Source organism: Ursus maritimus, unplaced genomic scaffold (assembly GCF_017311325.1).
Source record: "Ursus maritimus isolate PB19 unplaced genomic scaffold, ASM1731132v1 scaffold_5, whole genome shotgun sequence".
Lineage (NCBI taxonomy): Eukaryota > Metazoa > Chordata > Mammalia > Carnivora > Ursidae > Ursus > Ursus maritimus.
Genome location: NW_024426663.1, coordinates 2,384,965 through 2,412,224, shown reverse-complemented (window position 1 = coordinate 2,412,224; position 27,260 = coordinate 2,384,965). Strand labels below are relative to the sequence as shown.

Here is a 27,260-nt window from a genome sequence, read left to right as displayed (position 1 = left end):
CCCGTTGTTCTTTTGACACTTCACTTAAATTTGTACTTGCAGTTTTATATTATTTTTCACAAAAATCCCCCAAATTGAATAAGCTTTAGGGCTCAAATAACTACATCTCTCCTGAAAGAATTAAACACAACATTCACAGTGCAATGTTTTAAATCAAGGAGACAGTAAGAGAGACACAAGATAAATCCTGCACGGGATCTGCTTCAAACACTTGTTTCTCCCACGCCATCATTTCTCACCTTCTCTTCTGCCACTTTCTATCCCTCTCTTCCCACTCAAGAAATGGAAATAAGGGTAAGAGGTCATAACTAGACAGAGTAGGGTCAGAAAGCAAGGGAGAAGCCATGTTGGAGACAAAGAATTTGGGCGGATATTAGAGAAAGAAAAACAACTTTGAGGCATACTACTATTATAAAGTTAAGCCTCTAGCAGATTTAGATGTTGAAATTAAATTCATATATTCAATTTTACTGCATTTCATTTTTGAAACATAAGGCAAGATGGCAGAGGGGAGGGGGTGGGTTGGCAGTCCACAGGGAGTGTGGCAGAAAAGAGGGGTGGAAAGGGAAAGGTAAGATTGTGGTCAAGGGGCAAAATAGGAAGGATATTTCATGCATGGAAAAGTCCTACACGCAGCCCACACCCACATCACTGTTTTGATCTTGTAACTAATTTTTCTTTGCCTCTCCCATCTCCCAGCTTAGAGGATTTGCTTAAAGTTATAGCCAAGCCCTGCTCAGCATATTCCCCTCTCCCACACCTTCCCTCTTCACTCCCAGCCCACACCACATACAGCGGAAAGGCAGTTCAGAGCTCTCTCATCGCTCCCTCACAGGCCCACGCTGCACACTGATCACTTCCAGCTTACTGCTTTTTAAAGATTTTTGAATTATATTAAAAAATAGGGGTTCATAGTATATACTAAATTCTACTCAGTTTTGAGTTCGTCAGCCCAAATCCCTATGTGTTTCTATTGTAATTCTTCCCTCCAGCATAAATAATTCCTCTGCTTTTAACAAATCTGTGCGGCCAGTCTGCAGTTCATAAGCTTTAGATAGTCTCTGATACCATTTTTTAAATCTCCTGAGCCATGAATGGTCTTGGTTTAGCTTGAGCCATGGAATTGTTTTAGCTTCTGACAATCTACGGATAGCTGAAGCTTCCTGGATCAAAGTCAGAATGTGGGACATCGCAGTTACCCCAGCAAAGCCTGAGGGAAACGGGTGTTCTATCCCGAGGCACCACCATAGACTGGTGGCTTTTATCTAGCTGAAAGTGATGGCAAAGAGGGCCCTACACAATGGGGGAAAACTCCCAAATACATTTGACATTTAAATCTATTCATCTGCCTTACGGTAGTTTAAGTAGACTTTCTAATTCTGTGCACAGTATAAGGGATTAATACTTAAAATTTTCTCTGGAATTGAAATACCAAGACTGAGCCTTTTCTATTTATACTTGGGGCTTGGACCCTTTCTGTAAGGAGTCAGGCTGACAGTATATGATTTTATAAGCATGAAGGGCAATCAGTAGAGAATATGTCAAAAGCACAAAATGAGTCATCTTATTTTTCTTTGTATCAAGACGTCACAGAATTTAAAGACATTAGAAGTCATCTGTAGATTATGGTGAACAGATCCTGTAGTGGGCTGGAAATATGCAGTTGCAGCTTGGGCCTGTGAGGGAGCGATGAGAGAGCTCTGAACTGCCTTTCCGCTGTATGTGGTGTGGGCTGGGAGTGAAGAGGGAAGGTGTGGGAGAGGGGAATATGCTGAGCAGGGCTTGGCTATAACTTTAAGCAAATCCTCTAAGCTGGGAGATGGGAGAGGCAAAGAAAAATTAGTTACAAGATCAAAACAGTGATGTGGGTGTGGGCTGCGTGTAGGACTTTTCCATGCATGAAATATCCTTCCTATTTTGCCCCTTGACCACAATCTTACCTTTCCCTTTCCACCCCTCTTTTCTGCCACACTCCCTGTGGACTGCCAACCCACCCCCTCCCCTCTGCCATCTTGCCTTATGTTTCAAAAATGAAATGCAGTAAAATTGAATATATGAATTTAATTTCAACATCTAAATCTGCTAGAGGCTTAACTTTATAATAGTAGTATGCCTCAAAGTTGTTTTTCTTTCTCTAATATCCGCCCAAATTCTTTGTCTCCAACATGGCTTCTCCCTTGCTTTCTGACCCTACTCTGTCTAGTTATGACCTCTTACCCTTATCTCCATTTTTTAAAAATTTTATTTATTTATTTGAGAGAGAGAGCATGAGAGAGATCACGAGCAGAGGGGAGGGGCAGAGGGAGAAGCAGACTCCCCACCAAGCGGGGAGCCCGATGCGGGGCTTGATCCCAGGACCCTGAGATCTTAACCCAAGCCGAAGGCAGACACCTAACTGACTGAGCCACCCAGGCACCCCTCTTTCCCTTGTCTTTATTTCCATTTCTTGAGTGGGAAGAGAGGGATAGAAAGTGGCAGAAGAGAAGGTGAGAAATGATGGAGTGGGAGAAAAAAGTGTTTGATGCAGATCCCATGCAGGATTTATCTTGTGTCTATCTTACTGTCTCCTTGATTTAAAAAATTGCACTGTGGGGCACCTGGCTGGCTCAGTCAGTAGAGCATATAACTCTTGATCTTGGGGTCATGAGTTTGAGCCTTATGTTGGGCGGTAGAGATTAAACATTTTTTTTTTAAGTAGGCTCCACACCCATTGTAGAGCCCAGTGCAGGGCTTCAACTCAGAACCCTGAGATCAAGACCTGAGCTGAGATTAAGAGTTGGATGCTTTAACTGACTGAGCCACCCAGGAGCCTCTAAAAAAAATTTTTTTTATTGCACTGTTGGGACATCCATGTGGCTCAGTTGGTTAAGCTTCTGCCTTTGGATCAGGTTCCAGGGTCCTGGGATCGAGTCCCACATCCGGCTCTTTGCTCAGCAGGGAGTCTACTTCTCCCTCTGCCCACTGCTCCCCCTGCTCGTGGGCACGCTCTCTCTCCCTGACAAATAAATAAAATCTTTTAATAAAATTGTACTGTGAATGAAGTGTTAGAATTCCTTCAAGAGAGATGTAAGTATTTGAGCCCTAAAGCTTATTCAGTTTGGGGAAAATTGTGTGAAAAATAATATAAAACTATGAATACAAATTGAAGTTCAAAGGTGAACATTATCTGGCTTCTGCTTCTAGTTTATATGGAGGATAACCAAAGAATCTTTCTGAATCATAGTAAGAACAATATCAACAAAAACAGATTAAGTAACATAATTTCCCAACAGGATAATGAAGAATAGTAGATATAATAAAGGCTTGATAAACTGATTTCCAGAGCAAAGCACGTGTGCCTGGTTGAGCAGAGGACCATAGCAGCTTCTCTACCTGAGGGGTAGTTGTGGAGATGCGGGTCTGTTGTTGGGGCAAAAAGAAAGCAGCTGAGTTTCACATGATACTGAGATGGCAGGAGATGTTTAAATCTGGAAGAGTCCAAACAAAGAACAAATTGCTTACTCAAATAAGTTTTTCCGTATCTGAATATTACTAAGAAATCAGCCATGGAGGAGGGGCTGAGAAGCTGAGAGAAATCACATATTCTTGTGTTCCCTGGATCCCAGAGCCCTGCGGAAGCAGAATTCAAAGGTAAAACAAAAATGTCTCAAACTGAATCTGTGCCTTCTTTCAGTTGAAACATAGGCAAGATTCAAAAGGCAGTGGTGATACAGGAGAAGGGGGATAGGGCTAATCACAGGTGAACTCAGTAACGAAGCTGTGATACACTTCCAGTTTAGTTTGACTCTATAAACATTCCTAATGCCAGCGCCTTTACCTTAACTTGCAAAGAGGGGCAATGGCTTGCATTCTCCAGCAAAGAAGCAAAATGAATTCAACATTTTATGGGTTTTTTTGTACATAACATTCAGAATACAGTAAAATATCATGATATGTGATGAAGCGGGAAAACAGGTCTCATTACCATGAGGAAAAAGTCAATGTAAACAGAATTAGAAGTGCCTTGGATACTAGAATTAGCATAACTATGAAAAAGAAGGAATTTATGGGAAAAATCAATAGAATGGTTGAAGAGAGAAAAGATTTTGGGAGATGTGGAAATTCTAAAATAAAAAGAAAATCTAATTTCTCAAATTAAAGTTTATAAAATCTCAAAATTTCATTGCGCGAATATTAAGGGAAATCGGATAGTGTTATTTAAAGATGTTCAGTCTAAAATTCAGTCAGAAAATTTCTGTCTAAAGAACATAGTGGGGGGAAAGGTAGGAGAAAAATAAACAGGGCATCAGTAACTTTTGGGAGTTAACAAACTAACCTGTGTGTATTTGGAGTCCCAGAAGGACGGGGGAGAAAAGAATGAGGCAGAAAACATGTTTTACAACTAATGACCAGAATTGTTTTCAAATTTGAAAAAAGTATCAGTCTTTAGGTCACAAAGCTTAACAAAGTCCAAGTAACAGCCCTCAGGTAGAATAAAGAAAACCACACCTAGGGATACATAGTCGAGCTGCTGAAAGCCAGAAGGAAAGAAAATATAGTTAAAGCAGCCAGAGGATAAAAAGACACTTGTAAGGAATAACTGTAAGAACAATAGCTGACTTCTCATCAGAAGCACCGCAAGCCCAAAGATGGCAGAATGACTGATTTACCCAAGTAATGGTGAAGATCCGGAGCATAGAGAACTCTCATGCATTGCTGGGGTAGCTTTAAAATAATATACCAACCATGTAAGATGTTTGAGCTATTCTTATATAGTTTAACCTTTATGATCTATGACCTAAGCATCATACTTTTAGTTATCTACATGGAGAAATGGAAGTATTTGTCTATAAAATGTCTTGTATGAGTGTGTCTGTTGTTAAAACTGGAAGCATCAATGAACAGGGGGAAGGATAAATAAACCTTGATTTAACCATACAGCATGTAGAGCAGAAACATGAAAAGCTGAGCCATCCAAGTAGCTCCCACGTAAGCCGGCTGAACCTCAGCTGGCCTCCAGACACAGGCATGATGACGACGAGTTGTGTTAAACACTGGGACGGTGTTACGGAACGTCATTGTAGCCATAGGTAACCAACAAACTCAGGAACGAGACGTTACGCAGCTTCTTCTCCTTCTGTGTAGCTTGCTTTTAAGATCCATAATTCACTTTGTTGTTTTGCAAACAGGGAGCTGTAGTTATTCTTCCAATAATGAACGTTTGTTTCACTAACATCAAATTTATACCCTGCTGTTCTGTTTCTGTGTCTTCCTGCGTACAAGCTAACTTTTGTTTCGGTGCCAAATCATAATATAACCTTTTTGAAGACATTTCAGATAGCGTTGCAACAGAGCCAACGATGCACACGGCCCAAGTGAAGTCAGGTTGGTAGTGACAGCTAGACACTGACACCTGGGTCACGACTGTTGCTTGGCTGACAGCAGTTGTAAAGTACCATCAATTATAGGAAACATTCCAGTTTAGGATGTTAGAATGGGAATTAAATGTGCTTCTTAGAATCAGTGGGAAATGGCACAACCCTGATCACTGTATTTGCAGCCAGAGTAGCTATACCTGCAGCTGGACTCACCTTACTGGAAGAGGTTCATTGTTTTCAAAATGCCTGATTACAAGAGAAGTCTTACAGACAACTTTCTGTGTCACTCCTATGCCTCCGTCTGATGAGTATCTTTTAGGCCCTGCTAGATGTTCTCTCTGAAATTTAGCATGTTTCAGAATTTCCTTCTTTTTTAGTACTGAATGCTCTTCCATTCTGTGTATAAAACACTATCTACTCAGCTGTTAATGGACAGGTGGGTTACTTCTGCCGTTTGGCTATTGTGAATAATGCTGCTGTGAACATGGGGTGCCCCATCCCTTTGAGTACTGCAATATTTAAATGGTGGTGAAGGAACACAGTATGGGAGGAGAAGGAGGGGAGAATAAAATCCACAATCTGTATTCGTCGAATATTCCAAAATGTTATTCCTGTTATCATCTTGTAACATCTCCTTAATGCTTTGATCTCAGAGACACAGAAATAAGTTGTCAAACAAATCAACTCAGTTTTCAAGGATATGAGTGTGTATGTGAGAATGAATAGTATTTATCAATTCTTCCCACAGAGGAATATGATTTTAACATTAAAAATACAAGTCAATAGAAGAACTAATTACATTTGATGCTGGAGACATTGTTTTATCCTGCTTCTTACAGCAGGAAATGATTGGGAATTCAACTCCAAGCAATCCCATCTCTTCAAAATATTGTTAGAGGAAAGCTACTGCCAAATCCAATCACACCTATTTTCCTTACCATTGATGTGGCAGCTAGAAAGTGAATGAAAGCCACTGAAATACCGACATGTGCACATTATGAGCTCCGAAGTGCCCCTATTGCAAATTATGCCTCTCTGCTTGAGCTGAAGCAATCACAGCCATTGATATGATCAATATATGCCTTTCTTATTGAGAAGAAAAGATAAAGTAGCCAAACTCTTTCTTTCTTTCTTTCTTTCTTTCTTTCTTTCTTTCTTTCTTTCTTTCTTTCTTTTTTGAATAGAGCGATAATAACACAAAGAGCATCCTTCCGCAGCATTAAGTTACGTGTATTTTTATTTATAACTTAACTTTTTCCAACACAATTTTAAGACAGTTGAGACAATTTTAAGGTTCGTTGTTTGGTTTTACTTTGTCAAGTTAGTTTCATACAGTTCATAAATTTCCAGGTGTTTCCAGTGGAAAAATACTTAGACCCATCCTTATTCTATGTTGTAACTTACTCAAAGTGTTGGGTTTCAGTTAAAATCTTTTCAGCTCCTAAATCACCATTTTATAATTTGTTAAGTTCTCAGCAAAACATAAACCTTTGGTGAATTAAAGAACAACTTCAAATGAGAAATCATATTTTTTACAAGTTTCACAGTATTAGAGATTAGGCTAAAGTTGTTTGTTGGTTTCATTGCCCCCTACAATAATTTGCCACCACTCAGTAAAAATTCCACACCTAGAACATGGCTTTCATAGTTCTACATGATATGGCCCAGATTTACTTCTAACTTCATCTCCTTCCCATGCCTCTGGGGCCTACTCTTCTCCAGCCCCAATGGATTCCTTGCTTTTCTTTGAATGCACTAACTCACTCCTATCACATCAGGATAGGCTGGGTTATTCTGCAGTAATATATTAACTCCAAACTCTAAAACTCTTAAAACCAAAGGTTTTGTCTTCCTGGGTCTGCCATTTTTATTAAAAGATATAAAGGTGAGAGAAGACAATATCTTGACCGCTGTTAATTATTGTTCTGAAAGGGGAAACAAGGGAACATGTAAGCTTTCCAGCCGAGTAAATGCTTCAGTCGGAAGTGACGCACGTTATTTCTTTTTACAGTTTGCTGGCCAGAGTTTGCCGTATGACCCATCACAACACAAAAGGGCCAGAAAGTGCATTGCTACCATGTGCCTGGAAGGGAGGAAAAGAAGAGTATTTAGCAAAAAGCATGAATTGAACTACTGCAGGCATTTTTTACTTGCTGTTAAAACTGACTGGAATGCTCTCCCCCCAGGAAATCAGATAGCTCATTCTCTTTCTTCCAATTTGCCAAAATCCTTAGAAAGTTCATCCCTAATGACCCCATCTAAAATGAACTCTCATTACTTTCTCCCTACCTGCTTTATTATTACCCTCATTTATTCCTATCTGAAATTATATTTTTATTACTTGTTCTATACACATAGACGTATGTATTTTAACACATAAAGTACTACATTTTCTTTCACGTTCTTTGATTCATTGATACGTCCCCAGTTCCTTAAAGTCTTGGGAACTCAGCAGGCAGCAAATAAATATTAGCTAAATGAATTAATAAATGAATGCATCTATCAAATTGGTATATAGTATTTAGACTCTCCATCCTTCCGTATCTATTTATATGTGCGAGAGTAGATTTCATTTATATGTTGCAAGAATACAAATTTAGTTTAATAATACATTTTAAATATAAAGAGAAAATTTAGTTTCTGAAGTTTTTAAAACTGCTTGGCTCTTCCTTAAGAGGCTCCCTCTGCTGGTTATTACGGGGCAGGGCAAAGCTGAAGCTTAGTCTGTTTTAAAATTGTAGGAAAATCAAGGAAATCTAGGAAAATCTAGGAAATCAAGACATTCTTTTTTTAATCTTAATTCTGGTGTAATTAACATACATTGTTTTATTAGTTTCAGGTGTACAATATAGTGATTCAGCAATTCCATATGTTACACAGTGCTTATCAAGTTAAGAGTGTTCTCAATCTCCTTCACTTTATTTCAAACACCCCACTCACCTCCCCTCTGGTAACTCTCTGTTCTCTATGTGGTTTGTTTCTTTTTCCCCCTTTGTGCATGTTTTGTTTCTTAAATTCTACATATGACTGAAATCATGTGGTATTTGTCTTCTCTGACTGGCTTATTTCACTGAGGATCATACTCTGTTTCCACCCGTGTTGTTGCTGGTAGCAGGATTTCGTTCCTTTGTGTGGCTGAATAGTATTCCATTGTATGTATATACGACTACTTCTTTATCCATCTATCAGTGGACACTTGGGCTGCTTCCATAATTTGGCTATTGTAAATAATACTCCAATAAACATAGGGGTGCCTGTATCTTTTTGAATTAGCATTTTTTCTGTTCTTTGGATAAATACCCAGTAGTACAGTTACTGGACCGTAGGGTTGTTTGTTGTGTTTTTTATTTTAGCCATTCAGTCAAATGTAAGGTGCTATCTCCTTGTGGTTTTAATTTGCATTTCCCTGATGATGAGTGATGTTGAGTCTTTTCATGTGTGTGTTGACCATCTGTATGTCTTCTTCAGAGAAGTGTCTCTTCATGTCCTCTGCCCATTTTTAAATAGATTATTTGTTTTCTTGGTGTCAAGTTGTATAAGTTCTTTATGTATTTTGGATACGAAGCCTTTACCAGATATGTCATTTTCAAATATCTTCTCCCATTTAGTAGGTTGTCTTTTAGTTTTTTTGGTTGTTTCTTTGCTGTGCAGAATCTTATTTCGATGTAGGATTACTAGTTTATTTTAATGCTTTTCCTTGCCTCAGGAGACATATCTAGAAAGATATTGTTATGGTTCATGTCAGAAATTACTGCCTATGCTCTTTGATGATTTTTAAGGTTCCAGGTTTCACATTCAGGTCCTTAATCCATTTTGAGTTTATTTTTGTGTTATGGTGTAAGAAAGTGGTCCACTTTCATTCCTCTGCATGTAGCTGTCCAGTTTTCCCAACACCATTTATTGAAGAGACTGTCCTTTCCCCATTGCATTATTGCTTCCTTTATCAGAGATTAAATGACCATATAATCCTAAATTCATTTCTGAGCTCTCGTTTCTATTAGCCTGTATGTCTATTTTTGTGCTAGTACCAGACTCTTTTGTTACTACAGCTTTGTAATATAACTTAAAACCTGGAGTTGTGATACGTGTTTTTCTGGATGGCTTTGGCTATTCCAGATCTTTTGTGGTTCCACACAAATTTTAGGATTGTTAGTATTAGTTCTATGAAAAGTGCTGTTGGCATTTTGATAGGGATTTAATTAAATCTGTAGATTACCTTAAGTAGTATGGACATTTTAACAATATTTGTCCTTCCAATCCATGGACTGGAATGTCTTCCCATTTGTGTCGTCTTCAGTTTCTTTCATCAATGTCTTATAGTTTTTACAGTACAATTCTTTCACCTCCTTGTTTAAGTTTAGACCTAGGTATTTGTTATTTTTGGTGCAACTGTAAATGGGATTGTTTTCTTAATTTTTCTTTCTGCTTCTTCATTATGAGTGTATAGAAGTGAAACTGGTACATGTACAGTAATTTTGTATCCTGCAACCTTACCAAATTGATTTATCAGTTCTAGTAGTTTTTTGGTGGAGTCTTTAGGGTTTTCTAGTAGAACATCATGTCTCTGCAAATAATGAAAGTTTTACTTCTTCCTTACCAATTGGGATGCCTTCCCCTTTTTCTTTGATTGCTGTGGCTAGCACTTCCAGTACTATGTTGAATAAAAGTGGTGATAGTGGAAAATGTCTTATTCCAGACCTTATGGAAGAAGCTCTCAGTTTTTCACCATGAGGATGATGTTAGCTGTGGGTTTTTCATATGTGACCTTTATTATCTGAGACATGTTCCCTCTAAACCTTATTTTGTGGAGGGTTTTTATGAAGAATTGATGTAGTACTTTGTAAGATGCTTTTTTTTTTGTATCTATTGAAAGAATCATATGGTTTTTACCTTTTGTCTCATTGATGTGATGTATCACGTTAATTCATTTGTGAGTATTGAATTACCCTTGCATTTGGGAATAAATCACACTTGATCATGGTGAATGACTTTTTTAATGTACTGTTGGATTCAGTGTGCTAATATTTTATTGAGGATTTTTTCATCTGTGTTCGTCAGAGATATTGGTCTCTACTTCTCTTTTTTTGTAGTGTCTTTATCTGATTTTGGTATCAGGGTAATGCTGGCCTCATAGAATGAATTTGGAAGCTTTCCTTCCTCTTCTGTTTTTGGAATAGTTTGAGAAGAATAGGTATGAACTCTTTTTTAAATGTTTGGCAGAATTCACCTGTGAAGCCATCCAGTCCTGGAGTTTTGTTTGTTGGGAGTTTTGGATTACTGATTCAACTTCATTGCTGGTAATCAGATTGTTTGAATTTTCTCTTTCTTCTTGATTCAGTTTTGGGTGGTGATATGTTTCTATGAATTTTTTCCATTTCTTTGAGGCCATCCAGTTTGTTGTTATATAATTTTCCATGATATTGTCTTATAATCCTTTGTATTTCTGTGGTATCAGTTGTTATTTCTGCTCTTTCATTTCTGATTTTGTTTGAGTCCTTTTTTCTCTCTCTTTTATAAATCTAGCTAAAGGTTTATCAATTTTATTGATCTTTTCAAAGAAGTAGCTCCTGGTTTCATTGATCTCTTCTATTTTTTTAGCTTCTATATCATTTATTTCTGCTCTACTCTTTATTATTTCCTTCCTTCTACTGGTTTGCAGTTTTCTTTGTTCTTTTTCTAGTTCCTTTAGGTATATAGTTTGTTTATTTGAGATTTTTCTTGCTTCCTGTGGTAGACTGTATTACTATAAACTTTCCTCTTAGAACCACTTTTGCTGCATCCCAAAGATTTTGGAAGGTTGTGTTTTCATTTTCATTTGTCTCCATGTATTTTTTTATTTCTTTGATTTCTTAGTTGACCCATTCATTGTTTAGTAGCATGTTATTTAACCTCCATGTATTTATGTTCTTTCCAGATTTTTTTTCTTGTGGCTAATTTCTAATTTCATATTGTTCTGGTCAGAAAAGATCCATGATATTACTTCAGTCTCTTTGAATGTGTTGAGACTTGTTTTGTGGCCTAATATGTGATCTCTTCTGGAGAATGTTCTCTGTGCACTGGAATACATGTGTATTCTGCTGTCTTAGGATGGAATGTTCTGAATATATCTGTTAAATCCATCTAGTGCAATGTGTCATTCAAAGCCACTGTTTCCTTGTTGATTTTCTGTTTGGATAATCTTTCCATTGATGTAAGTGGGGTGTTAAAGTCCCCTTCAAAATCAGTAGCCATCAGGGAAATTCAAATCAACCACATTGAAATACCGCCTTATGCCAGTTAGAATGGCAAAAATAGACAAGGCAGGAAACAACAACTGTTGGAGAGGATGTGGAGAAAAGGGATCCCTCTTACACTGTTGGTGGGAATGCAAGTTGGTACAGCCACTCTGGAAAACAGTGTGGAGGTCCCTTAAAAAGTTAAAACTTGAGCTACCCTATGATCCAGCCATTGCACTACTGGGTATTTACCCCAAAGATACAGACGTAGTGAAGAGAAGGGCCATATGCACCCCAATGTTCAGAGCAGCATTGTCCACAATAGCTAAATTGTGGAAGGAGCCAAGATGCCCTTCAACAGATGACTGGATTAAGAAGTTGTGGTCCATATATACAATGGAATATTACTCAGCCATCAAAAAGAACGATTTCTCAACATTTGCAGCAACATGGACGGGACTGGAGGAAATTATGCTAAGTGAAATAAGTCAAGCAGAGAAAGACAATTATCATATAGTTTCGCTCATTTATGGAACATAAGAAGTAGGAAGATTGGTAGGAGAAGAAAGGAGGGTAAACAGAAGGGGGAATGAACCATGAGAGACTGTGGACTCTAGGAAACAAACTGAGGGCTTCAGAGGGGAGGGGGGGTGGGGGAATGGGATAGGCTGGTGATGGGTATTAAGGAGGGCACATATTGCATGGTGCACTGGGTGTTATACGCAAGTAATGAATCATGGAACTTTACATCAAAAACTAGGGATGTACTGTATGGTGACTAACATAATATAATAAAAAATTATTACTAAAAAAATAATAAAGTCCCCTACTATTATTGCATTACTATTGATTACTTCCTCATGTTTGTTATTAACTGTTTTAGGTATTTGGGTGCTCCCATGTTGGATGCATAAATATTCACATGTGATATGTCTTCTTTTTCTCTTGATGCCATCTTTGTTTTAAAGTCTATTTTGTCCAAAACAAATATTGCTACCCTGGCTTTCTTTTCACATCCATTTGCATAATAAATGTTTCTCCATCCCCTCACTTTCAGTCTGCATATGTCTTTAGGTCTGAAATGAGTCTCTTGTGAACACCATCTAGATGGATCTTGCTTTTTGATCCATTCCTTAACTTTATGTCATTTGATTGGAGCATTTAGTCCATTTGTATTCAAAGTAATTATTGATAGATGTGTATTATTGCCATTTTGTTACTCATTTTGTGGTTGCTTTTATAGTTTTTCTTTGTTCCTTTCTTTTTCTCTCTTCTCTCATGATAAGTTGGCTTTCTTTAGTAAAATATCTGGATCCCTTTCTCTTTATTTTTTGCATATATATCACTGATTTTTGATTTGTGGTTACCATCAGGATTGTATGTAACATCTTCTGCATATAGTAGGCTATATTAAGTTGCTGGTCACTTAAGTTGAATACATTCTTTAGTCCTCTCAGCCCTATGTTTTAGGTATATGGTATCATACTTTATATCCTTTTATTTTGTGAATCCCTTGACTTAGTTTTACAGATATACTTAATTTGACTGCTTTTATCCTTCCTATTTTTCTTACTGTTATTTGTGGTCTTTCCTTTCCACTCAAAGAGTCCACTTTAACAGTTCTTGTAAAGCTGGTTTAGTAGTGATGAATTCCTTTAAATTTTGTTTGTCTGGGCAACTCTATCTCTCCTTCTATTCTGAATGATAGCTTTGTTGGATAGAGTATTGTTGGCTGCAGATTTTTCCCTTTTAGCACTTTGAATATATTATGCCCCTCCTCTCTGGCCTGTAAAGTTTCTACTGAAAAATCAGCTAATAGCCTTATTGGGTTTCCCTCATAAGTAACTGTTTTCTTTCTTCTTGCTGCTTTTAAAATTCCCTGTTTATCACTACATTTTGCTCTTGTAATTACTGTGTGTCTTGGTGTGGCCTCCTTGGGTAGATTTTAGGGGGGTCTCCGTGCCTCTTGGATTTGAATTTCTGTTTCCTTCCTATATTCAGGATATTTCACCTATTATTTCTTCACTTACATTTTCTGCCCCCTTTTCTCTCTCTTCTCCTTCTAGGATCCTTATAAAGTGAATGTTATTATGCTTGGTGGTGTTGCTGAGTTTCCTCTCTATTCTTATTTTGGGCTTGTTTTTTTTTTTTTTTTTTTAATCTCTCCTGTTCAGCTTGGTTGCTTTCCATTACTCTGTCTTCCAGGTCACTGATTTGTTCTTTTGCTTCCTCTAGTCTTCTATTTATTCCATCTACTATATTTTAATTTCATTTATTGTGTTTGTCATCTCTGGTTCTTTTTTACCTCTGTGTTAAGGCTCTCACTGAGGTCCTCCACTCTCTTCTCAAGTCCAGTGAGTATCCTTATGATCGTTATTTTATATTCGGGATCAGACATATTACTTATCTCCATTTCACTTAGGTCTTATACTGTGGTTTTGTCCTATTCTGTCATTTGGGACTTATTCCTCTGACTCTTCATTTTTTCTCATTCTCTGTGTCTGTTTCTGTGTGTTAGGAAAGACAGCTACATCTTCTGCTCTTGAAAGTAGTAGCCTATGAAGAAGAGGTCCTGTAATGCCTTGCAGTACAGAGTCCTCTTTTTACCAGAACCTGGCACTTCAGAGGTGTCTCCTATATGTGTTGCATGCACTCTGCTGTTGTGACGGAGCCACTTCTGCTTTCAGTCCAGTTGTCTGCAGTGGCTCTTTACCTGTTGTGGTCAGTGTTTGTTCCCTGTGGTGTTAGTGGACTCATCTGAGGCCACCTGGGGCTTGAGCTGAGTCAGACCAGGCATTTGCCAGAGATGCAGTAACACCAAACTGCAGGGTGCTTTCCCTGTTTTGTTCCCTCAGAAGTATCATTGGTTGCCACCAGACCAGCTTTCTTCCTCCAACCCACTGCTGGGACCACAGTCTAACTGGTATGTGTCGTTATCTTTCCCTTTCCCCAGGGCAGGAGTTATTTCAGAGTGGTGCCGGTCCCTGTCAGGGCTGTTTGCTCACTGCCAGGCTTGTGGCCCTGATTTGGATGGGCTCCTGCGAAGAGTGTATTGGAGGGGGTGGATCCACAACATGCTTGGGGGGGGGCATGCAGTTTTAGCAAGGTTTGTGTCCTGGTCCTCTGTGAGAGGGGATTTGCTGCTGCTGCTGTTGCTGCTGCTGCTGTGACCAAGTCTGGCTGGGTTGGATGGGGCACAAAGCATAAAGATCCACAAAGCACATGAGGGCAAGATGCAGTGTTTGCAAGATTTGGGTTGGTCTTACTAGGGTAGGGACCTGCAGCATCTGGACTGAAGCTAGCCTGGCTAGAGGGGGCTGATCCACCGAAGTGCTGTTGAGCACGTTGTGGTGCAAGAAAGTTAGGTAGGGAATGTTGGCACCATACTCGTTCCTGCAGGTTTCCACAGCTGGTTCCAGCTGTTTACGCTGGGTGGGGCAAAGGAGGAAAATGGTGCCTTCCAGCTCCTTTGTTCCTGGAGGAGACTCCCAAGATTCTTTGTCCCTCTGGAACATGCTTTGAGATTAGCAAATAACTCTCCCTTCTCTCCTATGTGTCAGGCAGTTTTCAAACTGCTGCTTCTGTGCTTTATCTCTGTGGGCTGTTATGTTATGTCCTTAAGGGCAAGGATACAGTTTCCTGTCACCCTCCAGGCTCTCCCAGAGTCAGCCCACTGTTTCTTAAAGTTCCAGGTTTTAAGTCCTGCTGGTTTTAAGAACTCACAAAATCTGGCCGCTCTGGTTTCAGTTTTTGTTTGTTTGTTTGATGTTCAGTTAGCCAGCATATAGTACATCATTAGTTTGTGGTATAGTGTTCAGTAATTCATTAGTTGCATGTAATACCCAGTGCTCATCACAACACATGCCCTCCTTAATACCCATCACCTGGTTATCCCATCCCCATCCCCCTCCCCTCTGAAAGCCTGTTTGTTTCCCAGAGTCCAGAGTCTCTCGTGGTTTGTCTCCCTTTCTGATTTCTTCCCATTCGGTTTTCCCTTCCTTCCCCTAATGTCCTCTGCACTATTCCTTATGTTCCACTTATAAGTGAAACCATATGACAACTGTCTTTCTCCGCTTGACCTATTTCACTCAGCATAATCCCCTCCAGTTCCATCCATGTCAATGCAAATGGTGGGTATTCATCCTTTCTGAACACTGAGTAATATTCCATTGTATATATGAACCACATCTTCTTTATCCATTCATCTGTTGATGGACATCTTGGCTCCTTCCATAGTTTGGCTATTGTGGACACTGCTGCTATGAACACTGGGGTGCATGTGCCCCTTCTTTTCACTACATTGGGAGAAATACCTAGTAGTGCAATTGCTGGGTCATAGGGTAGCTCTATTTTTAACATCTTGAGGAACCTCCATACTGTTTTCCAGAGTGGCTGTACCAGCTTGCATTCCCACCAAAAGTGGAAGATGGTTCCCCTTTCTCCACATCCTTGCCAACACTAGTTGTTTCCTGTCATTAATTTTTGCCATTCGAACTGGTATAAGGTGGTATCTCATTGTGGTTTTGATTTATATTTCCCTGATGGCTAATGATGTTGAACATTTTGCGTTTTCAAAACCTCATGTTGTGGGGATCTCTCTTCCCTGTGCGGGCTCCCCGGATAGTCTGTTTCTCTCCCTTCTTAGCATCCGCAGGTCCCTCCTTTCTGAAGACAGGCCCAGGGTCTGTTTCGATCTCCACAAAGTCTCCACCATTCCTACCCTCTTTGATGTGGCCTCTTCTCTATATTGAGTTATGAAGTTTGTTCTGCCAGTCTTCAGGTCATTTTCTGGGTTATTTATATTGAGTCCTTCTTAGAGTCCTTCTACTTTGCCATCTTCCTAGCCTCTTTCTCAAGCAATTATTTAAATATTAATTTATTTCTTTTGGGAACCTCTCATTCTCCTTTTCTAAGATGACATTTGAACACATGGAAGAGAGCTATGGCCCATGTAAGGTAGTAGAGGGGTGACTGGATTCTTAAATCTTCCCGGTGTCTGGTGGATGCTCCCTGATCTCTACTGCAGAATGGATGGGCTGGTACATTTTCTGTATTAATGTGTCCCAAAGTATATCTAATCTTCGCTATTTGGATTTCTTGTGCTAACACCAGAGTTCTGGCTTCTCATCTCACCCAAACAACATACTTTGTCTTTGGAAATGGCTGAGTATAATACCTCCCTCTATCTACCAGTTCCTCAGTGGTGTAGCCCATCATACCACTAACCTGAGGTGCTCAGGCTCCTTATCTATCTGCATAATTGTAAGCACCCCTCACCTTGAGGTAGGCAGTAAGGGTGTCAAGCACCCTTAAATCTACCCCTTCTAACCCTTACTCTCTACAGTCTCCCTGACTGGTAGAGGGTTGGGCCCTATCTTCCCCAAGTCCCATCTTTCCTCTCTTCTCAGGCTCCAGGTCCCGTGACCTGGTAATCGTGTTGGGGGTGAATGCAACTGAAGGAACTCTACTATAGGTATACTTTAATCATTGCTTTGGATTGAGAAGCTTTTGGTGGAGAAGCCAAATGAGACATTAGAGCTAAAGATGAATAAGAGTCAATATATTTGTACAGTATCAGAAGCATGCCAGTATTTACAATACCTGTAAAAAATTACTTTTCTAAAGGCTTTAGTGTGCTCACAAAAGTAAATTGTATGTGAGGAGGAAATGTAACAGACTCTGTTAATGAACCTGGAGTTAGATAACCTGGGAAGGGCCTTACCTTTTCTATATAACCAGGATGATTCTTCTTTCTCAGAATTTTCCCCATTGTGCCCTGACTCCAATAATATAAATACTGGCTTTGATGTCAGTTACAATGGGGTTAAACTACATTCCGTTTTGTATGTTATGTATGATATGTAAGCCTTTTGCATTTATAATAGACATGGAAGCCAGCAAGCAGATGGTAAGCTCCATAAGAGTAGGCCTGCCATTGCACCCACAGCACAACAGGGCATGGTGTGAAGGGGTACTCACTCACTGCTGTTAAATGAACGTGCTTCACTAAATGAGCTTCTTAGTTTTATAGAAATATCTTAAAGCCTCTTTCATATCATTCATTCATTCACTCACTCATTCATTCAGCCATCCATTCATCGATCCATCCATTCAGTTATTCCAGAAACATGGATTGGGAACTTGCTGTGAACTAGACACTGTTAAAAGTTCTGAGCAATAACATCATTGAGTAAAAATACAAAATCTTGGCTCTCAAGAAGTTTATTCTCATTTTCCTCATCATCGTTGTGACCGTCACCGTTTTCAGTCTTAACGTGCTGATAAAATTGCAGATTCACTGTAGCATGTTGCTTAAGAACACAGGCCTGGGAGTCACATAACGCAAGTTCAAAAGGCCCACTTACTAGCTGTGCAACCTTGAACAAGTTAACTGACCTCTCTAAGCTTAATTCCTCACTATAAGAAGAGATAATTGCACATATGTCCAGAGTTGTGGAAAACTAGTGATTAAATGAGAACCATTAGCAGAGTATTTGGCCCATAGTAAAAGATAAGGATTCGGTACACATTGGCTTTATCCTCCTCCTCCTCATCTTCCTCCTCATCACCATCCCCACGTTCACTTGCTTACCTATTGTTCTTCTCTAAAATTGTTGCCATGCTACTTGGTTATCTAGAGTAATTTTAAGGAGGCAAGTGAGCAGGATATATAATCTTTAGAATCGTAGCAAATGGTAAAGAAATAAGACCACCTTTGTAAATCCAGGTTTTAATACTTACTTTACTTTCCAAAAGCTATTTCGCTGTCCCTAGAGGAACAGACAGTGCTGCATCTACAACCTGGGCTTAATACTCCATTTCACTTTTCACAGGCACATTTCAAATGCAGCCGTCAGTGTTCTTGTGAGGTATGGTGGTGCTTAAAATTACCTGCATTATATTGGTGTAGGAGTGGTGCAAGACGTAAGAATAAGACCTAGGAAATCTGAGTTAAAATCCAAGGTTTGCCTTTTGAATTACTTGTGCCTTATATCTAGTTGCAACTATTACCAAAATCCTTTTATTAAATTGTCTTTATGTGTGTAATTGACACACAATGGCACATTAATTTTCAGGTGTACAACATAGTGGTTCAACTTCTCTATACGTTATGCTGTGCTCACCAGAAGTCCAAGTGCCATCTGTCACCATACAACACTATTACAATATCATTAACTATATTCCCTTGCTGTGCCTTTTATTTCCATGACTTATTCATTCCATAGCTGGAAGCTTGTGCCTCCCACTCACCTTCACCTGTTTTGCCCTTCCCTCCACTGACCTCCCCTCTGGGTGTTCCTCAAAAAGTAAAAGAAATAACCATATGATCCAGTAATTCCGCTGCTAGGTATCTACACAAAGAAAATGAAAATGAAAAGATATTTCCCAAAGATATTTGCAGCCCTATGTTTATTGCAGCACTATTTACAGCAGCCAAGACAGAGAAGCAACCTAAGTGCCCACTGGTAGGTGAATGGATAAGGAAGATGTGGTACAAAATCCTTTTTCAAAACTTATCTTCTCCAAGGTTTAAGTAATACCTAGTTGACAAATACAACATGTCAATAAAATAGAGTCAAGGAATAGGCAAGAACCTCCATTTGCATGAATTGAGTTACTCTACAAAGAACACAGAAATGGCATAATCAAAACTTTTTCCTATTGTCTACACCTCTGCTTCCCAGACACAACTAATTCTTTCCAAACCATCATAATAATTATACAGTGGGATGAATACAGAGTAGCATCTTATTATCCATTCCTAAATGATTACTGAAAACAATCATGGCTTCACTTGATATTTCATGAATTATCAAACTTTTTAAGAATTTTAACTTTTTAATTCATTTGAGAGCTCATCTAAAACTTTATTACAATTCAACTTTATATACTTGTGGGGGGGGGGTTTCTATATTGTTGGTGTGTATTCATAAATGGTTTGTTGGAAATGTTTGAACAGAGAGCCTCAGACTGGTATCACAAGCAGAACTAGCCTTTGGGTAAGACTCTTGATTGCTACTCTTTTTCCAAATCTCTAAGGAAGTGAGTATGGTCATTAAGACCTCACAGACCTAAGTGACATGGTTGCACATTGCTTTTAAAAGCCTCTGTTTCCTCAGGAATCGGTGGACATTATTGTACCTGCTTCATAGTTTTCTCGTAGTCAGTGAACTAATGAATATCTCCTCTTCAGCTCGGTGAACTGCAAGTGCTCGGTTTTCTCATCTGTAAAATGAAAGCACTAGATTATTGACTTTAAGCACTAACATCTTAGGAGCTATTTCATTCCTCCTTATCATCTCCCTATTTTCATGAGTGTTGATTTCATCTGTGTTGGCCCCAAGGGTTGTAATTGGCTCAGGAGTTTTTCTTCAAGGGACTTCAAACATTTATTTGGTAATCAAATAGGTTTTAGGCTTATTTTCACCCTTCTCCTTAAACCAGGTATGGGGAATGAGTGATGGCTAACTTAAATGAAAGATGATTACTCAGCATTATATTTCTCTTTCTTTGGCTTTTGGTTGCCTGGGCCTACCAGGAAGCTACCAATGGTCAGTCTTCCTAAGAATATAGCATTTAGTCAAACTCAGTTTTCCAGTGAAATGAAGTGAATGTCTTTAAAAGGAAGCTTGAGAGTAAGTAGTCAAGGCATCACTGGACTGCTAGTAGTGTGACTACGTATAAAAAAGTTGCACTGATGATTCTGAAATGCTTAATTAACCTCTGCCATGTTCATTAATTCATAAAAAAGAGCCTGCCATTTCCAGTATAGAATAGGCTTGGGAAATTTCCCTAGAAAGCTGGATACCACAAAGATCTTCCAACTAAAAAGTGCTTTGGAAATGCATTTCTTTTTGTTTACTCTTGCCTTTCCAATGAAGCAGGAATAAAAAAAATAACAAGGCATTAGGTATTATGTAAATAGGTCCCTTAGCTAGAATGATTGGAGGAAAAAGCGAGCTTGAATAACATTAGAGCCAAATTATCCTTGAAATCTATGTCACTATGAAAAATGCATGTAGCTCTAAAGTAACCAAGTCATCAACAAAATTTGCAAAACTGTATAAATATGTGAATTTATGTTATAGAAGATGATAATTTAAAATGAATTTTGCTCTAAATTTCCAAACACATCCTACATGTCAGAGAAATACCTAGAATTAGTACAAGGAGCCTTACAAATACTTTCAGTCTTAAGTGGCCAGCCCACGGCTGTGAGGTACAGTGTGGGAGGAATTTATTACTAGGCACGTCTCTTCTGCACAGGCTTTGGCAGAGCAGGTTTTCATGGCTTCCTGCCTTCATATGTGTTTAGCCCACGGGAAAGGTGATAAATATCACCAGTTAATCACATATAAAACAAATAGGGGTCCTCTTGTTCGTGTTTCCACTTCAGCAAATGGAGACATGAGGAGGAATGAAGTGGCTTCATGAGACCTGTGGTGATTTTAAGTGGGAGTCACCAGCCGACCAAAAGCGAGAGCTTCATGTGTAAGCAGTTGGACAAAATTTGAAAGAAACCCAAAAACTATCTCCAAGAAATTAACTTTGGAATTTGGAAGTCAAGGTCAGTGAAACCATAGGCCAGTCATTCTCAACCAAGGGCAATTTTGTTCCCCACGTACTTTTGGTAGTCTGAACGGGGGGCGCGGAGCAGGGGCAGGGCTGCCGCTTAGATCTTGCATGCGGGTACGTACCAAAGATGTTGCTAAGTAGCTGAAATTCTCAGAAGGCCCAATGCCCGTTAAAATAATTATCCGACTTAAAATGTCCAAAGTGCACCACTGTGAAACCTTGCTGTGAGACCACGTGGTGTGGACGTGGTGGGCTGGTTATGGTGGTATATGGAAAGAAGGGACTGCACCTACCAGCTGTAGCCTGTAACTGTCTTTGGATTTATTGATGTAAAAGATTCAAAAAAATGAGAAAGGTTACTCATAATCAACTAGTAGATAGTTACGGTCATATGTCCCAGAGAGGATTTTTACTGGCAAGAGCAGAAAAATCAATTACTTGAGTTATAATTGATAAACATTATGATAGAGTTTCTAAAACTATGGCTGTGAGTTATTTTGTCTACTACTTCTTCATGCCCCCAAACACCCACTCAGCAGAGTACAGATATTTATTTTGGGTATTTTCTTCCCTAAACTTCTCTTTGGCATGCCCCACAAACATTTCCAAATCTTTTGATTTACCTTTATGAAATTGCACTAGGGGAAATGCTTTTGTTCATGTTTCTGCTACTCGGAATTTATTTACTGTTTGTCTTTTCTCTCTTTTGTTCCCTAATGTATGTCTTTTAATTTCTAATACCCTAGTAAAACTGGCTAAAATTCCTATAAATATTTCATTCTCAGTAAGGTAAAATGTTTATTAGGTAGTTTATGTGAAAAAGAAGCCGCTTTGGTAGTTGCGAAGAGAAATCTATGGAGAATTCATAGTAAATGAATGTCGGAAGACCTGGGTTCACTCTTTCAAAATAAATGTAAACATAGAGTGAAGGTAGCATAGAAATGAGTCATGGAAATGATTTTTAGGTAGAAAGGGATTTAGACCTAGAGAAGTTAACACTTCCAAGCAGTAGAGGCACTTAAAGGTGAGTACGAGCTGCAGAGAGTTCATAGACACGGAATAGGTTTCTCATTCTCCTTCTTCCTCTTACCAACGTAACGTGGAGAGACTGGGAAAATAAGTAAGTAGGGCCCAGAAACCATGAGCTAAACACACAGGAGTCACTGAGAGAATCCACCTGCTGCCCAACCCAGCCTGGGACGCAGAGAACACTTTGTGAATTGTGAGGCAAAATCAATATGAAGGGTAAATTGCAAAGAGTTTCGGTTGAGTTTGTGTGAGATTAAGTACTTAGCGAAGAATTAAGGGTTAATTATGAAGATAAATTGTAATAAACTTGCTTTACATTTACATTAACTTAAAAGGTGATGCTTTCTTCCAAGCTCTTTTTTTTTTCTTTTTCCTTTTTTTTTTTTTTTTTTTCTTTTGATCTGGGGAAAGTTTGTGGAAAAGAAGACCAAATGCAGAAGAAAAAAGGGGTTGGATTAACTTGTATTACATGGAGTAATATGTTCTAGGCATTGCACTGCGTCTTTTTTCTAGTTATTTAACCAGCCCCAAACCTACCACTCCATCTGCTTTGTGATTCCGGGGACAGGAGCACTGTAGGAAAATCTCCAGGATGGCAAAGGATGATCCTGATTCTTTCCATTTTCTTGCTCTTCCTGGCAGCATGGTTTGAGCCGTAGACAGTTTGTTCTTGTTTCCTTTTTTTCCTCTGAGCACCCAAAACTGCCTTATGGTGCCCTGTCAGAGGTCCCAGCAGCAGTAAGGCAGCGCCTTTCTGACAGAGGGCTGGATCCCAGCTTGTGCAGCTTGTTTCCCATGCTTCTGGATTCTAATAATCCAGCCCTCTTTCCCTCTGATGCCCTGGCCATAGCGGTGGTAGCAATTTCTTGCAGTTGGTATTGTTTCTATGTTTCCTTTCCATTTTCTCAATTCTCTAACACCTTTAAAACAATTCCTTACATTAAATTCTCTCTTAAAATGACTGACACATTTCTGTTTTCCTGATTAGCTTCTGACTGATGCCACTCTTTACACAAACGGTACCCAATTTATAAATGAGTAAACTGAAGCTCCAGTGGGTTCAGTGACATACCCAGTGTTTCATGGCTAGCAGGGAGCATAGTTAGAATGTGAACCCAGATCTATAAGCCCCAGCCTTTTCTAATATTCTGGGATATAGGAGGAAGATCAAGAGAGGTGTGTGTTGCTAGATTCTAAGAATTTTAAAGAATAAGAATAAAGAATTTTACAAAATAATTTAAGAATAAAGGTACAAACATTCTGACTAATCGTCTCTTTCTCTCTCCATATGTGTGTGTATGTATGTACACACACAAACATATACGTTATTCTTTTTTTGCTCCCTTACAAATCTCTACTACTACGATAGAAAAAAAATAACTTTTTTTAAAGGCATCAATCCATAAAGAGAAAACAGGGTAGTGAGAAGAAAAATGTGGACATTAGAAAGCAGGTGAACAAGTGGGAACAGACTAAGAAAAAGAAATAAATAAACCTAAGTCTGCAGTGGGGAAGCCTTAAGGCAGACTAAGCTATGCCCAAAAGCACGAGAATAGTGCAGAAATTGGAAGCACCAGGCTTGTATGAAAGCGGTTCTGAAACAGCAGGATTTGCTGACATTCATGTAAGTAGCAGTGAGATGTCCAGAGTCCCTTCCCCACAACTCACAGCCCAGTGGTTCCCTCTCTCACAACCTATCAGAAAGGTTATGACTTAAAAGGGCAGTCTGGTAAGACTGCTATCACTGCAGGACTTAAGGAGAAAGTAGTTTGAATGGAAGGATGGTAGAAAATTGAGACATCTGTGGGTAGGAGTGAGTGGTAAGGAGCTCCTTCAAGGAGGATAGTGAATAGTTGATGAAGCAAGAATTTCAAAGGGATGAAATTCAGGGAAAGGGGACTGGCTTGCTTTCTGTAAGAGAGATTTCTTTTCATATGTGAAGAAAGCACGGATTAAGGACGGTATTTAGAAAGGTACACTGGGAGATATTATTCCTGAGAACTAATTCTCTGTAAGAGGAGACAAGGATGATACAAAAGGTTTGGGAAGAGCCACAGATTTGAAACAGCCTTATAGGAAATCATAATAAAAACACCCTCCTTCCTTTTATTTTTCTACTATATATTATTATGACCTTAAAGAATGATACTGTAAATTCATATAATATGGGTCACAAATTTAACCCTAAACTATGTGATTTTAAAAAAATTAGTTGCCAGTATTTTAAAATTTCCCAACTTTTATTTTAAAAAGTAATCCTATTTAAGAGCTCCTTCTTGAAAGATTGTATGATGCTATAATACTGGACACACATTGCTGAGGGTAGCCAAGTGCTGGGAACTTTCTTTAGATGGGGCAGGTATTCCATAGCCCCTTTCACTGATTTCTGTTACCTTCCTAATCTGGTAGTCATTTATCATCCCTAATGAGGTAACTGGCTCTTGAGTATCAAGAAATTGAGGTGTGGTTATTATCTCTGTTTTTCAGAAAAGGAGTATAAGCCATCATGGGAACCCAAACCCAATCTATAGATTGAGAGTTTCAGAGGAAGTGAGTACCATTTAAAAAATGACTCCTAATTGGTTGAATCTCTTTGGTAAGTGTTCCTGTACCTTCCAGGACCATCCAGATCCATCCTCATAAACTCATCTGCCAAGGTAAAACCACTGTCACTCAGGGGTCTCCTTTGGTATCTGCCAAAACCCAAATCATCCTGAGATGAATGGCCTGCTCAGATTTGTCTGCTGTATTCATTGAACTCAAGTTCCTGACATATAGCCTGATGTGGCATTGACTATGAAATACAAACCCAAGCAGGTGCCTTAGTTCTTTTATTTGTATAATAGTCAACATAGGAGTATCAGTTGGTGCTCATTCTGTTTTCAAGGAATAATTCTTAAATGTGACTCATTAATAATTTACAGTTCGTTTCTATCTAACTGTCCACTGAAAATCAAGACTCTGAGAATCATTAAGTATGGTGTATGATCACAAAAAAAAGTCAGGAAGAGCTCTAGACATATTCCTGAAAATGTTTTAACTAGTAAGATCACTTCACTCAAATGTGATTAAGAGCTGCTAATTTAGGACTAAGATACGACTATTAAAGAGTCTGCACCAGGATAACAACTCCTAAGAAATGGCTTCTAGTTAATTAGAAATTTTTCCTACAATCTAGCTATCTTCATCTCTTTCTTGCAATTTCTGGCATATGGACTTCAGTTTGGGGGGTTCTTTTATTTCTAATGAAATTACTGCAGTCCTCGGAGGAAGCTCGTAGGGTTTTGTTTGCTTGTGTAGTTTCTCTTCTCTTCTCTTCATAATTTCTCTGAAGTGATTTTTTTCCTCTAACTCTCTGTCTTTACGTTCCTGGGCCTCACATATTGTATCTTCTTTCTGTCGAATCTTTAGCTCTTCCTGCCACTGTCACAGAGAGAAAGTGTCATTTACATGTGATTTTCCATGAAAAAATGAAAAAATACATCAATTTAGCTTCTCAAAATACAGATTCTAAATCCAATTATCTTCTCAGTTTTTCTCACAGATATTCTTGAGGAATTTAACCCCAACCATAACTGGAAAAATATACAAGCCCTCTATTAGAAAGTATACGAGTCTCTCTCCCTCCCCCCAAAAAGAAAGAAAAAAAAACCAGATTCCCTCTTAACATTTTTAATAGTAATAAACCATTCAAAAGAAGAGATAACAGGGTTTGCATTTTTATATTACAAAAGAATGTCATTACTTAATGAATATTGTTATTTACATGATAGCATGGAGTCATAAAATGAAAAATCAAGCCAAAGCAAAACAAAAAGAAAACCAAATTAAAGTGAAAGGCAAAAATGTGATGCTATTACATATGAAGTAGAAAATGAAATTGATGGGCAGACAAATGCTGATTCTGCAACAGACAAATACAAAGACTTCTAAGGGATTCACCTCAATCGAGCATGTTAATTAATGCCAATAACAGCATTATGTGGAAGCAAAAGTTCTAGGACTCAGTAGTTGGAAGTAAGGACTGCAAATCAACCAAACGTCGTCATGAGGAGCTATTTCCCTTCTACTGTCTTTGATGAAGAAAATGGTTAAAGAGGTGGTAATCTGTCTTCAAGCTGGGTAAAAAAGTTCAGGAGAGAATGGCCCTTAGCATGAAATATTGGAAATTCCAAAAGACACTTCATACCCTTGTTCATTTCTTATTTTGTTACCCTCAGCCCATCCATACTCACAGACAACCAGACTAAGCTTAATGACCTACCAATTAACTTATAAATTACTGTATACTAGTGCTATGGATTACAACTATTATTTGGGGTATGTAGACATTATTAATAAGCAGGACTAAACCACAGAATTTACAACCGATCTCTTAGCTTTCCAAAGGCAATAAACATACTCAGAGTAAATATTAAACAAAAAAGTTTAATAAAATCATATTCATTTTTCTTACTCCCAGTTAAATTTTAAATACAAAGTTACCTTGATAACTATGATACCCATCTGTGACATAACTTTTGTCATATAACTGAATAATAATACTGTTTGACCAAACTACCGATTTTATGTTGTGGCATAAAAGTGGTAGGTGGTGTAATAATGACAGTGTCTATAACCAAAGACAACTAATCTGCCTTATTTGAGAGATTTCAGTGTACTTCATGACCTTGATCTTTACATTGTGAAAAATGAACAGAGGATTAATTCTTAAGAATTTAAACACATTCTATGTGCTATTTAGGCCATACTGTATTCTAAGAAAAACAGAAAATAAGTACTTTCTCTCCTATTCCAACTCTACTCCTAAAAAGAAGCAGTTACAAAATTATTTCATAAATCAACTAAATATAACTCAACGGATTAAAGGGTCTGAAGTGAACGGCCTTGTACTGCCACTGCTTGTTTAACTCATAACAAGAACAAAGTGAGTAAAGTCCCTGCAAAATTTCAAGGGTAAAGAATGGTCATCAAAAATTGAGTCAAAAGATTTTTGTTCCTTTATTAAAACTACACTATGTAAGAAATCAGTGTTCAGTGTTCAGTATCAGATCTTTGTCACAAGAAGTCAGTACTAGCCCAG

At 38.5% G+C, this 27,260-nt stretch overlaps 1 long non-coding RNA gene across 1 annotated transcript; it reads right to left on the bottom strand.

Annotated features, from left to right (window-relative positions):
- Positions 1 to 7,064: 7,064 nt before the first annotated feature.
- On the bottom strand, positions 7,065 to 23,252 carry LOC103675785. The gene is made up of 3 exons (XR_571906.2): positions 22,715 to 23,252; positions 19,715 to 19,798; positions 7,065 to 7,440 (listed from the first exon to the last, which is right to left on the bottom strand). It is a non-coding gene; the product is annotated as an uncharacterized LOC103675785 (long non-coding RNA).
- Positions 23,253 to 27,260: the final 4,008 nt, after the last annotated feature.